Consider the following 13,658-nt stretch of genomic DNA (forward strand, 5'->3'; position numbering starts at 1 on the left):
GTAATTCAAACCCCTTGAACAAAAAGCTCTCCTTTCCCATTCTCATATGTTCTCCATACCTTTTTAAATTTTTTGAATTGTGGTACTAATTGTACATAAAACTACCAAGAAGCATAGAAATCCTTTGATACTTTATTCAATATAATATTACATGAAAACAGTCAACACCTGACAAACCATTACATCTTTCATAATACAGACAAATTTACACATTGAAAACAAACAATGTAACATTTACTTAACCATACTGCTTACTAAGCTGTCATTCTAAATTGTGTGGCTATATGTATGTATACATATTTAATATTAACATTGTTTGAGTACCAAACCCCTGTTAAAAAGAGCACTTTTGTGCCTTATATAAAGAGCCCCAGCAAGGGAAGATTTTGAATATAGCACTGCAGAAGGGCAGTTTTCTGGGATTAGGGAATTTCTTAGTGCATCCTTTGTTTTTGCTTTTGAGAATATTGCAAGGCAACAACAAATATAATTACCTTCACACCTTTATGTCAAGAGAGAAGGTTTAGTTATGGCCAATAACAGAACATCTATTTATATGGCATCTATATTCAGTGCCAGTCTGTACAGTCTAAATGCCATTTATCCTATTAGGTTATAAAAACAATAATAATGTTTTGTATGGAGCACACAGTTTGTAGTCCATTGTGCACACACATTAAAGATCACACTTAGGGTCTGTTGCCCTCACCACTGAAAGAGGTGAGGGTTTTTCCAAACCAGAATAAATAGGAAATGTCTATGTAAAGCTCTTCCAAATGTTGAAAGGAAGACTTGAACCCCAAAGTTTTCTAGCCATTGTGCATTAAAATTTCTACTGCTACTTAACCACTTTATTCTTAAGATAACCCCAAGGGTACCGTCTAGTCAAGTAATGCCTATACTACTCCACTGTTTAGGTGTTCTGCATGTTTGGTTGGGTTCCTCTGAGAAGAAAAATCAACATTACAGCAAACTCTTATTGTTGACTGCAAGCTGAAGCTCTTCACAGCTTCAGAACTGTGAGTCTCCTCTCCTCATTGGTAAGCCCACTAAAACAAGAAGGGGTGCAATTCAGGAGTACTGTAAGGAAAAGGAAAGCTGTCGCATTTCTAATACCAATCACATAGGCCCAATCTATGTTATCAAAACAGCACGGTTGTGGCTCTATCCACCTCTGGTCCTCTATTGCTAGTTCTCTGGCTATGCATTTGAAGCACAGAATCATGCGGAATAGTTGGCTCCTGTAGGTAGACTTTACATCTACCCATGTGATAAAAGCTCATTCAACTGTTACTGGAAATGTACGGGATTCAATTATGGGAAAGCAACAACCTCCATTTCAGCAACATATGAATCAGCCCACAATTGTTATATACATGGGGAAATGAGAATAAGAATTGTTTCTTTTCAAGTAGCTGAAAGGAGGACTGGAACTGTATCAAGTTTTGGCTTTTGTTGCAATCTTGCAAAGCTCAGAGTGGCTTCATAACACAGGGGAAACAGTGCAAGGGACTTCGGAGTGCCTAGAGCGCAAGATTCTCATCTCCTGCTGCAGTCAAGGGCACAATGTTCAGATGCAGAGAAAGCTTGTGCAGCTGATGGTGGAGGTAGATGTAACATTTAAAAACCTGTGTTATGTAGTGTTCAGAGCTCTCCAGGATTGCCTTTACACCTCCAGAATAGAGCTCTGGAAATTAGCGGTTTTGCCTGAGTGACCCTTAAGAGAATCATTAGAGGGATAAAATGGTGTAGAGGGAGTTATGAACAAAATTATCTAGCCTTGGGACTTGGCAGAAACAAATAGAACATTGGAATATATTTTTGGGGTTGGAGTATGCTCTAAAAAGGGGAGGGCATGGTTTTATAATTACTACTCTCTTTGTTGAGGACTTGCATGGGTTAACTATACTGCACTGGATTTTTCTCTTGGCCAGCCTGATGATGTGGATCATACTGCACAATTTCAGCCCATCACACCACCCTTATGTGTATTCCTCTTACACTGCAGTGACAATTACCTCCCCACCCCAATACAACTATAAAGTTCAAGCTGGTTTAAAATTTAGTTGCTTGAAGTACATGGAATTCTGTTGGAATCTCAGCACCTTGAACAAAAAAGTAACTTCTTTAAGAAGCTAAAAATATAGGGACTCTGCCAAAACTATTGTTCTCATGCATGCTTTTGGAATGATTTGTATGAAGAGATATCAGTGGAAAATAACACTGGAATTGAAAAGCCAGATTATAACAGGAATATCTAGGAATGACGTAGTATTCTGACCACAAATCCTTCTTGGGGAATGTGTAGATATTCAGTTTTCACACAGTGTTTTTATGTACGTAATCCTCCCTGGGAAATCACTCCAAAAACATGTAATTGAAGTGATATGCGTGGAGTGGGGCTGACTCTCAGACTTTGATAGCTGATAACTAAATATTATAGGCCTATATGTTCAGTTGCATTAATGGCTATTTTAAATAGCAGAAGCACTGAAAGCATACATACGCACATTCACAAAACCTAAGCAGAAGCTCTGAGCTTTTGATTAATTGAGGACAGTAAGGTGCTAGGCATTTAAACCACAGATGAGAGCTCTTCAGTAGAATTCCTCTCTACATCAAACCATCAGATGCCTCAACAAGGAGTGTAATTGTCTCCCTCACTCCTTAAGCTGCCAAAGCAAGAGATTTACATCTAAAGATCTACCCTCATTTTCCTAATTGAACCTTTGTTACATTCTCAAAGATTCCTCACATTTTTGCAAGCACAGATACTTTTTTTTTTAAAGAAACCCTCATCTTGAAACATCCAACTAAATACGACCTAACTTGGAAAAGGAGATTACGTACAAAAGGTTGAATATGAAACTCAAAGCAAGTCATAGTTAAGGCATCTGTGTTACGTTCAAAGTGTTCTATTATATTTTGTGATTATTTGTTTCCACAGATACAGAAACAAAGTTTGAGATATTTAGGGTTTGAGTTTTAGTAGTAGTATTTAGGAGGTGCATATTTTAATTATTGTATAACTACTGGAATCAATATCACAGAATAATATTTACCACTGTTGCCTTTTGCTAAAAACAAGTCCTCTGCAAAATCAATAATTTGCCAACTCCAAACAATATCAAGACATCGGTTTACAAAATGAAAGTACAGAATGGGTCCTATATCCCTGTTTTCTCCTTTTTTTTCTAACATAGCATTAGATGCTACAATCGATGTGTTACAAAAATAGACGTGTTTTTAGGCAGCTGATTTACTAGAAAGGCAAATAAGCTTTCTTTGTTGGAATAAATGGATGAGAAATCCTCACTGTAAGCATGTCAAATTTATTTTTTTGGATTGCCCACTCCCCATCTCCTAGAATACAAGTGTTATTAATCATGTTAGGGATGGTGAATAGTATGCAGAAACCGCTACAGCCCGTAAGATTCCCATAGGCTCCATCATCCATCCTCCCTCAAAACAAGAATAGAAATCCCTTCAATTCCCAATTACTTTAATCTTTAGAAATTTGAACGATTATTGGGAAAAATCCCATTTGAAGATGTAGTAACAGAGGCATTTTCCAATCGTATCTGAACATCTTATAAAAATAACTGGAAAGATGCTTTGGTTTGGAAGAACAAATATTTGGAGTTCGGATGACTATTAAAAACTAGGCTTTTTAATGGCTCATTCAGCAACTACAGATTCTATACCATAGTGCTTATCCTAATGTAAACTCATTTTCCCCCTTCATCTTCTTTATTTTACTTTTTAGAATATATTATGAACTAAGCTACAGGAAAAAGTAAATGTGGAACCCCAAAACCCCTTTTTTCTAAATAGGTCTCAAATATTTGAAGTACTCAGTACTATATATATATAGTGGAAGTCTGTTTTAAAATCTGCCAAATTATGCAACATAGGCAGAGTAACCAAACTCAGATGCACTTATTGCCATGGTTAAAGAAAGGAACATGATGTCCTCTAGCAGTAATAAATGGGCATAGTTGTAAGATACTGATTGTGTTACAACCAACTTGGAAAGCTCTGCTTTAGCTTAAAGTATCCTTCCGACAATTTGCAAAATATGTGGAACATTTCGATGAACACACACACTGTGGCATGCCATGACTGGCTTTTATCTACAGACATTACTGAAGAAGTGTGAACACCAAATGTGTTGTCTTAATAAGACATTGCTGGTGAAAGCATAACTATCTTCACAAGGGTTTTGTGCTGCTGTGGAAAAACCAGATAAACTCAACACAAAAGGCTGGGGGAAAAAGAACATGCCATGTATCAGTAAGCAAAAAAGCTTAATCTTCACAGAGGTCTCTGAAATCACAAGGTATCAAAATGCGTGCAAGGTTTTAAATAAACTGAGAGGGAAGGGGAACAAGGTCTTGCCAGCATTGTTTTTCTTGTGACTGAAATCCACCACTGAGAGAGAAAGGAAGCAGGGCCATGGTGTTTTCATAGTGTTGGCTCTCTTTTTAGGTTTTGGTTCTCCTCCAGTCTGGTGATCTTAGTTCCTATAAAAACCAATAGAAAGTACAATAAGGATCATGGCCAAGAACATAACAGTACAAAGTAACTTGTTATAATGCTTAAGTATCAGCAACCTGATTTTGGTTTAAGGTAGTATAGGGTTCCCTTTTTTCAAATATTAAGCTATTCTGAAGGAAAGGCTTGAACTGTAGGTACTCTTAAATGTTTTCCTTGAATGGTGTGTACTAAAATGCATTGCTTGAGCAGATCCACACCCACCCCTTCTTCCTAAGACAACTGAACTCAGGAGCTGTGCAACAGAAACTGGCTGTGTTGATCGCCAATTGGCTGACTCTTCTGAAATTACAAAGACACATCCACCTCCCTGGCCCGTAAGTGAGCCTCCCTTAATCAGCTCCAGATTTGGAGCCACGTATGTGGGTCCACATTAGAGTGAGATGTGGGGGAGGAGAGCAGAGTTCCATGAACAGTCTTGAAACTCACTCTATAATCTTGGGCAGGCAATTTAGCCTTAAACCTAACCTACATAAGATGGCTTGTTAGAATAAAAGAGATAATATGTAACGCTAGGAATGGTTGGATGATGAAATAAGATAGAAGTTATAGAAGCTCTACTTCCAAGAATGAGGAATTTAAATAATAATTAAAAAAATTAATTAAGCTTGCACCCAATATGTAAAGAGGTATGCTGGGCCTTCAAAATTGGCTCTGAAGTGAAATTGCCCTGAATCCCAGTCCCCAATTTGCGTATGCGGGTATGTGTCTGTGATGACTTAGTAATGGAGTTTAGATTGTACATGCTTTAGGCAAGCAGTGGGTAACTCAGGTATAGGGCTTGAATGGGTCCTTCAGACCTCTCTATCTGGCCACACCACCTTTTCAGCCACAGCTCTCACTTGCCTTGCTTGGCATTCTAATAATTTTGGCCGGCTAGAATGTGTCCTAGGCTAATGGTTCACCCAGTTTTGCCTGAGACCACCCACCCATGGCTCCTGGAAGTTTGCCCAGAAGGCAGTGAAGTCCTTGGGTTGGAAAAGGTTCTCCACTCTTGCTTTAGAGTACTAGTTCCATGCACAGAAAACGTAGGGCACCTTATTAATGGTGACCAATAACAGCTTCTGACAGAGATTCTGGGTGACGCCACTGTGGCGATCACACAGGGTCCCCGGACATTTAACAGTCTATTGATCCCTGTGCCACCACTGTGCTTGCTTCCCCACTGCCACCAACCAGTTACTCTCTGGTAAAACACTGAGTCCAGTCAGTTGTTAAAAGTGAACCAAAAAAACCACAAGTTTATTTTACAAACATTAACAAGTTTATGGTTTCTCAGATATCTTAACTTTAGTTTATTTACCGGCCTATACCTTCCTAATACCCTCTGACTGATTAGCTCAACTGTTTGACTGACTCCTCTTAACAATTTTTTTAGCGGGTGCTGTTGGTGCCACTGGTGCCACCTTCAGTAGCATTAATTTGTGCCTTATGAAGTACATAGAATTGAAATAGGAAGTGGGGAAGTGCTTTCTTAATCACTGTGGGTAAACTTCATCCTTTCAAACAAGCATTTGCTGATGTTAGTGTGCAGAACTAGCAGAAAATAGAGTTGGAGACTGATTATCGTATTTACTCAAATCTAATGCTCACCTTTTTTGGCCAAATTACATTGTGAAAATTAAGGTGCACATTAGATTTGATGGTGCATTATACTTGAGTAAATATGGTATTTTATTGTTATGGCGTCATTTAAAAAAATCCAACATTTTGCATTGCCAGAAGAGTGAGAACACACTTGCCTGAGGGAGAGAATGAACCAATACAAAGTCTAGGAGACAAGGCAATGGGTTTTACTCAGTGCACAAGTGTTTATAGACACAATGTCCGTTCTTACATTATAGACCAGTCCTTGGTTTCACGGCAGTATTTTTAAAGCTATTTTAGAAAAGAATCCAGTTAATTTTTATTTTTTCTTCAGATCAGGAAAAATCAAAGTTTCTCTTAGAATCTTTGCAGATGGTGATATGGCCTCCGGTCACATCTTTGCTTATAACAGCAACTGCTGCAAAATCCAGTATTTGCAACCCCTGATTTCCCAAGAGCAAAGGAAGGCTTGCTTTCAGAGATCCTCAAAAATCCCTTTGACGTAGAACAACATACTGCCACAAAAATGCACTTTTAATTTTGAAACGCAAAAGGTTGTGTGGGTAGGTTTGATTTCTTCACAGTATATTTACAGAAAAAAATGAGCATGATTAGGCTACAACTTAAGGGCATAAGAATCAGTACAATCATGTTTTCATCTTGTCCACAAATCCTGTGCCATATAGAGCTGCTTCTCTCATAAATCAGAGAACCATTTCTGACTTGAACAAAGAAGCCAAATAATAACTTTAAAATACTGTTGCTGCTAGTCTGAGGAGAACAGAAGTGAGACAAAGCTTTGATTTAAAATATTAATTATAGTTCAAGGCATGGGGTAAGATATCACTATTTCCAGAATATTTGTCCCAATTAAAAAAAATACTTAGGGCATGCTAGCTTCTTTTTGCATACACACCATGACTTTTAAGGGCAGTCCATTTGGAGGTACATTCTGAGAAAAAGGATGGGGCAAGGCTCCCACAGTGTCTTAGCATGCTGAACACACTCAAGGCTCAATGCACACAGCTGGCTTGATACCACTTTAGAATACTGGTTCCTCCAATCACATGGGTTGTTTTTTTTTAAAAGCGAAGCGATAACGAAGAGGATGCCCTGTTTCTCTGCATGCAAAGTGCCATTCCCAATTACCGGTAAATTCCATTGATAATATTAGGCAATAGATACCACTCCCTCGAATGCATTGAACAAGCACTCTTACCTTGCTTACACTTTTACTGAAATCATCTTTTGTGAATCAAGAATAAAAAGATTTTATGTTATTGACAAAACCATGTATATGGCAAACAAATTCATGCTAGTATTCTGCTACCCATGTTAATGAACTGGATCACCAATACCCATAATGCAACTTAATTCTGACCCAGATGCCCTATGAACCAGATTTCTTTCTTTCTTTCTTTTTTTAAATTCAATTTTCTTAAAACCAACTGTCAGCATCATGTGATGGAAGAGATGAAAAATGAAAATGAGCAATCCTGCTGTGCAGGTGAGTGACCTGTGGGAGACAGCTCTGCCTGGTAGGATTTTTACACGTACCATCAGACACAGACCAATTGATTAGATCATCTTATTCTCGCCACCAACCAGGCTCAAGAGACTAATTAGAGAGAGTACTGCCTGCGCAGGCACCCCATTGACACCTAATTTGCTCAGCCAAAGCCTTTGGGGAGAATGTATTATCTCTGCAGCTGCACTTCATGCATTTCTGATTTGAGGCAGAAGCAAGAAGCACTTCATCACGCTTCTGAGCAAACTGAATGTAAGAAACTTTAAGTGCTAAATACAAGCAGACACAAATTAAACCTGGCCAGCCTCTCATAAATTCCCCTCCCCCTTCTGCTTATGCATATGCAACATGAATTATACCTACACCTAGATTATTCCTGTTTGTACATTTGTGTACATATATGATTTGATACATAGCAGACTGCAAATGAATGCACTATAAACATATTGCCTTGGTTTCTCACATTTTTCTTGTTTCTGGATTTAAAAGTAAATGCTATTGTGCTCAGTAAGACAAGGAGTGTTAGCTCAACTTTGCAATTTTTCCTCAGGCCAGGATCATTGCAGGCAGCTGCCTATTAGCCAAGTTTTTCTTCGTAGCTGTAGTAACGTTAACAGTGAGGTTGAATTAATGGATGTATTAGCGATGGTAATACCCATTCTAGTTTGATTTATAGCTATAAGGAATCTGTTCCTGTGCTAAACCATGCGTGCATTTTATTGAGCTCCATTGTTTATTAGGAATTAATAGAAAGCTACTATGGACACATTTCAATTGGATTTTAATTTCAAGCAAACAGGTTCGGGCTTACTTTTTTCCCATTCTTCCTATTCGTAAACTAAAATAGAGATAATTTGTAAGGCTCAGTTTTGAATAAAAAATATATACTGGAGAGAAAGTTACTAAGACTGATTATGATAAGAGTTTCAATGGGTAATAATTGAAGGAAGTGAATTATAGCTTTTCTTTTTCTTATTTTGCATGGGCACGTTTGGGAAAAATTGTGATCTCTTGACTTTCCAGTTAGTAGTTAGAAGTAGCACACTGCGGTAAGCTTATTTCCTGGGGAACTCTCTCTCCCTCCCTCCCTTTCTCTGTTAGAGGGAGGAGCTGGGAGAACCGTAGCAAAGAATATTCCCCCAGCAGCAGAGGCAAAAAAGAGGGAGGCCTATAAGGAAGAAGGAACAGCTATGTCAATTCCCAAATTGAGGTTGTATTAACTATTTAGCTATTTATTACATTTATATACTATCCTTTCCTTCCAAGGATCTCAGATAGACAGTTACACTGCTCTAACAAACATATCTAGCTCTACACTGACTGATTGTGGCTCTGAGTTTCAGACAGATTTGTCCAGCCCCAGGAGACAGTAGTGATTGAACCTGGAACCTACTTAATGCACAACATGTGCTCTATCACTGTGATATAACATTTTCCTAATGAAAACCCATTATTTCCAAGGAAATAGCGGGATAGCGTGGGTTGGGGCAAATGTTGTGCCCCCTTGGTGGACTGGGCAGCTGGGATGGAGGCACACGTGAAGTCCGCATGGAGGGTGAATGGAACCTGCCTCCAACAGGCTCCTCAGCCACTGCGTCCATCACCTGCCCACTAAAAAGCGCTTGCTGCCATGCCTCAGCTGCCAGGGCTTCATGCCTGCCATTGGGGCGCCTGATTGTGCCCCCTCAAAAATGTGTGCCTGAGGCCATGGCCCCACTGCCCCCCACTACACCTCTGCTAGGAAAGCTGCTTAGGTAGATTTGCAAGTGGTCATGTTTTAGAGAGGAGTATATGTGAGCATGTTCTGAATCAAGGCACATTTCATTAACAGAGGAGAAATGAAAAAGTATAATAGATTCCTTCCTGGATATTTTCATATGCAGCCTTATATAAATGGCAATTAAAGTGGTTTGTGGGGTTTGTGTTCCACTAAGATTTTTTTAAACGGCCGAGACATTGCAGACCTTTTCCTAGAAAAAAATGAGGAACTCTAGTTTTGAAATTACACGGGATATTTAGTTTGGAGAAATAGCTCAAAAGTTGCGGAGGTAATATATTTTGGAAGTAGGGGGAAAGTACTAAAATAAAAAGCAAACAATTATTACATTTTGACATGCTCTAGTTACTAAAAAGTGCCAAAAGATTGAGACACCAGCATGCATTTGATAAGTAAAATCCCTAAACATTTACATGGACCTAGGCCTACTTTGCATAATCAATTATTTTCCACCTTAGTGCTGAATGTAATGCATTTCAGTGTATGCTTTACCTGTTGTTCTATTATTAAAATACCCAAGTGAATTACATGCACGGAAGCTTAAAGAAATAAAATCTATTAATCTCCTGCCTGCACTTGCCTCAATAATAAAAACTGTAATTATCAACAGGGCATTAATACAGTATTTCTTCAATAGTATGTGGCATTTTTTCCCCAAATTTGGTCTATGCCTACATTTTCTTAATTACTCCTCCATGATTAGTACCTAGATTCTTCATGCTTCTCACAGAGGTTACGGCTGGGGATCTGCATCCTAACTGCATTTTTAGGGCTATTTATCATAGCTATGAACTTTTTTGTGCAACTGTGAGTGAAAAGGGGGAAAAAGTGACTGCTCAATTGGGTGAAGTGGGTACAAACGCCTTTTGCACCTGTACCATCCACATCACAACCCCATAGCTCCAGGCAGGAGGAAGATAGGTCATTGAGCACAATTCAGATGGATCATTCTGAAAACCCATGTTTTCTCAAAAGTACTATATTATGAATGGCAAATATACGACGATGAAAAAACTTGGGTAGTTCTTTAAAATACAGGTGCAGAAAGGCCCTTAAGAAAGTGTTCTTCTATCCAAAGACTTGATCTACAAAAAGCATATGAGACAACCCTCCTGGCATTTTACACCTTCAGAATGCAGATGAGTGAACTGCAAGTTTGAATGCTTGCTCTCCCATAAAAAGAGGCCTCTCTAAACACAAACTGAACATCAAGAAGCAGGCTAGGTCTGGAATGCTACATGGACAGGGAAGATTTTAGCACTGCAAGCTAAAAAACTGAATTATTAAGTGGTGCAGTCCCAGGATGGCCACCATATGACAGCACTTACACTGGCACTGAAAAGTCCTTAAATTATATGTACAACTATATTTTGCTGCAAATGATCAATGGAAACTAATACTGTATATAACTCTGGATATTAGCTATTAGAGTGACTGGAGGGCTTTACAGTGAATGGAATTGTTTACAGACAGGCTTTTCCAACTTTTAACATGGCAAATGAACACAGTACAGGACTTAAGGATAAGTTGAAGGAAAATCTAAGAGAACCAGCGTAGCTGGGAATGTCATAATCAAGAGTTATTTTCAAACAAGGAAACCCTAATTGTTGTTTATTATCAATATTTGTCCACAGCCCAGGTAGCCTTTTTTGCACTTTACTGAAATATTTTTGGATTGAAAAAGGTAATACCAAATAGGAGCCAAAAATAATCATTTTCTTCTATTTTCTATCCAAAAGAAATTATTCTTTTAAGACCAGCAATACATTTTCAATAAGACTGTAATACTGAGTTGGGAGAAGATTTTATTTTATAAAAAAACATAAAGGAATGCAATATGTCGGTTCCTACAGCACAAAATACTTCTTGTGGGTGGGTGGGGGGAAGAGATTACTTTTATGACCCACTTTTTATGTTCACTTGTTACTGTATTGTTTTATAGGATAGCTCATTGCAATTAAAATAATTACGGTAAATCAAATTCCTTAAAGTCCTGGAGCCACTAACTATACACACACTATTAAATGGAATGAAAACCTCTCACGCTTAACTTTAGAGATATTCACTGTCAATGGAACCAAACCATAAGCTTATATAATAGGTATATAATACACTTCACAATTATCCATATACTACATGGAGCTAGAAAATCTTTGCCCACCTACACAAATGCTAGAGAAAACGAAAGAGATCATGAAATTCTTATTGCAAAGCCTTTCAAGTGGAGGATGTGGCTTCCCAATCCTTAGTCAACCTCACTTTCAGAGATGTACACATAGCTCCTTGCTCCCATGCCATGAGCAGCTACCAACTTTGGACAGCAAACCACAATTGTTTTGTGAGAGCAGTATTGAACTACTTGCTAAAGATAGCTATCGCTCTGTAAAACCCATACTCCTTTTCCCAGGAGCTGAGGGGAAACAAGAACAACATGACAGATCCTTGCTATGCAGCCTAATGCTGTTAACTTGTGATACATCATATGCATGTTATTGGGGGGAAACTTGAAGAAAGAATTCCAGAAACCTACTTTGATAGGAACTCCATAGAAATGATACAGTGGTGCCTCGCAAGACGAAATTAATTCGTTCCGCAAGTCTTTTCGTCTTGCGAGTTTTTCGTCTTGCGAAGCACGGTTTCCCATAGGAATGCATTGAAAATCAATCAATGCGTTCCTAATGAAACCGCCTTCAGACCAGGTCCAGGGACAGTCTGTCCCCCGACCTCTTCTGAAGGCCGGCGGGGGGCGAAAGTCTTTGCTTCCCCCCCTGCCTGCCTTCCCGGGACTTCCCTGCAGGGCTCTCCAAGCTGCGGATAGCAGCCTGCTGCCCCACGCGAGGGGCGCTCTGCTTAAGAGCGCCCCTTGCGCGGGGCAGCAGGCTGCTATCCGCAGCCTAGGCGGGAACTCTTCTGAAGGCTGGCGGGGGAGAAGGGCTTTCCTCCCCACCGCCAACATTCAGAAGGCTGTTCTGAAGGCTGGCGGTGGGGAGGAAAAACCCTTCTCCCACCGCAAGCTCCGGGAACAGAGGAGAAGCCCTTCGCGCCTTGTCCTCTGTTCCCGGACCTCCCACCGCAAGCCTTAGGACAGGTCCGGGAACAGAGGAGAAGGCGCGCTGCGCTTCCCCACTGTCCCCGGAGATTTCCCTATGGGCTTTCGTCTTGCGAAGCAAGCCCATAGGGAAATTCGTCTTGCGAAGCCGCTAAAAATCGGAAAACCCTTTCGTCTTGCGGGTTTTCGTTTAGCGAGGCATTCGTCTTGCGGGGCACCACTGTACTTGAAAAAAATACTAGCTATGGGAAAGGGTTAGTGTGAGGCCTTTGGGTAAGCTAATGAGGTAAACTAAGAACATGAAATTATATAAACATAGATGATGACACAGTTGGTATGAGTTAAGATAGCGGGAGCATAACCATTTGTGAACAGCTCAAAGTAAGAAATAGTAAACATGTTTAGGATGAAGAAGTGTCTTTAGTAACAACATAGCAAAAACAACATTTAGTCAAAACAAGATAGTATCAAGAAATTTCAAAGTGTTGGAAAAACACGAGAGGGTCAGAAGTCTCCAATGAGACACATAGTTGGCTAACAAGATGAGAACCAGCCAAGGTGAGGAAGAATTGACCAGTGTGAGCTGCCTGGTACGGAAAGGATTGTGATTTGTTTTGAATCATACATTAAATTTCAATTGTGAAATCCAATGTATAATGTAAACCAATAAGCCTAGAAAAGTATATGGAAGAATTTAGTTCATTATGTCAATTGCTTTCTGTGGGCTTAAATATTTTGAGAAATATGATCTGGTCAAAACATGTATCAGATGCAAAAGAATGTAGGAACTGAAGTGGATAAAGGAAGGACACTAGAATGCTAGTTAATCCCTTGAGCAAGTCCTAAAGCCCTTATATGTAGAATATCTACAACATTGGGTTAAATGCATCAAGTGTAAACACCCAAAGACAAGAGACAGATTAAAAGGCTACATGGAAATCTGCTGGGGGTGGAGTGGGGGGCGGAATGGAGCCGTGCTGTTAGAATGACATCCAGCAGTTATATCTGTGACAGGCATGGGAATGTAGTTCATTCTGATATACAACAAACTGGACATTTCTGCAGTGTATTGTAATTATTTTTTCTTTAAGTCTGCTTTGAAATTGTGTAACAGTTTAAGCTTAAAAATGACACCCTATTTCAGTACTAAGGGAAGCATTTTT

The 13,658-nt window shown here is 39.3% G+C and overlaps 1 protein-coding gene and 1 long non-coding RNA gene across 6 annotated transcripts in view; one reads left to right on the forward strand and one right to left on the reverse strand.

Annotated features, from left to right (window-relative positions):
* Positions 1-13,658, forward strand: part of LOC309353385 — a 307,936-nt gene that overhangs the window by 190,962 nt on the left and 103,316 nt on the right. The gene's annotated exons all lie outside the window — the stretch shown is intronic.
* CDK14 (cyclin dependent kinase 14) overlaps positions 119-13,658 on the reverse strand; it is a 232,342-nt gene continuing 218,802 nt past the window's right edge. For all 5 annotated transcript variants that reach the window (XM_081882549.1, XM_081882552.1, XM_081882551.1 and 2 more), the window contains one exon: positions 119-4,523. The gene's annotated coding sequence lies outside the window, so the exon portion shown is untranslated. The remainder of the gene's footprint in view (positions 4,524-13,658) is intronic.

This window comes from Podarcis melisellensis (genome assembly GCF_964234715.1).
Source record: "Podarcis melisellensis genome assembly, chromosome: 12".
NCBI lineage: Eukaryota > Metazoa > Chordata > Lepidosauria > Squamata > Lacertidae > Podarcis > Podarcis melisellensis.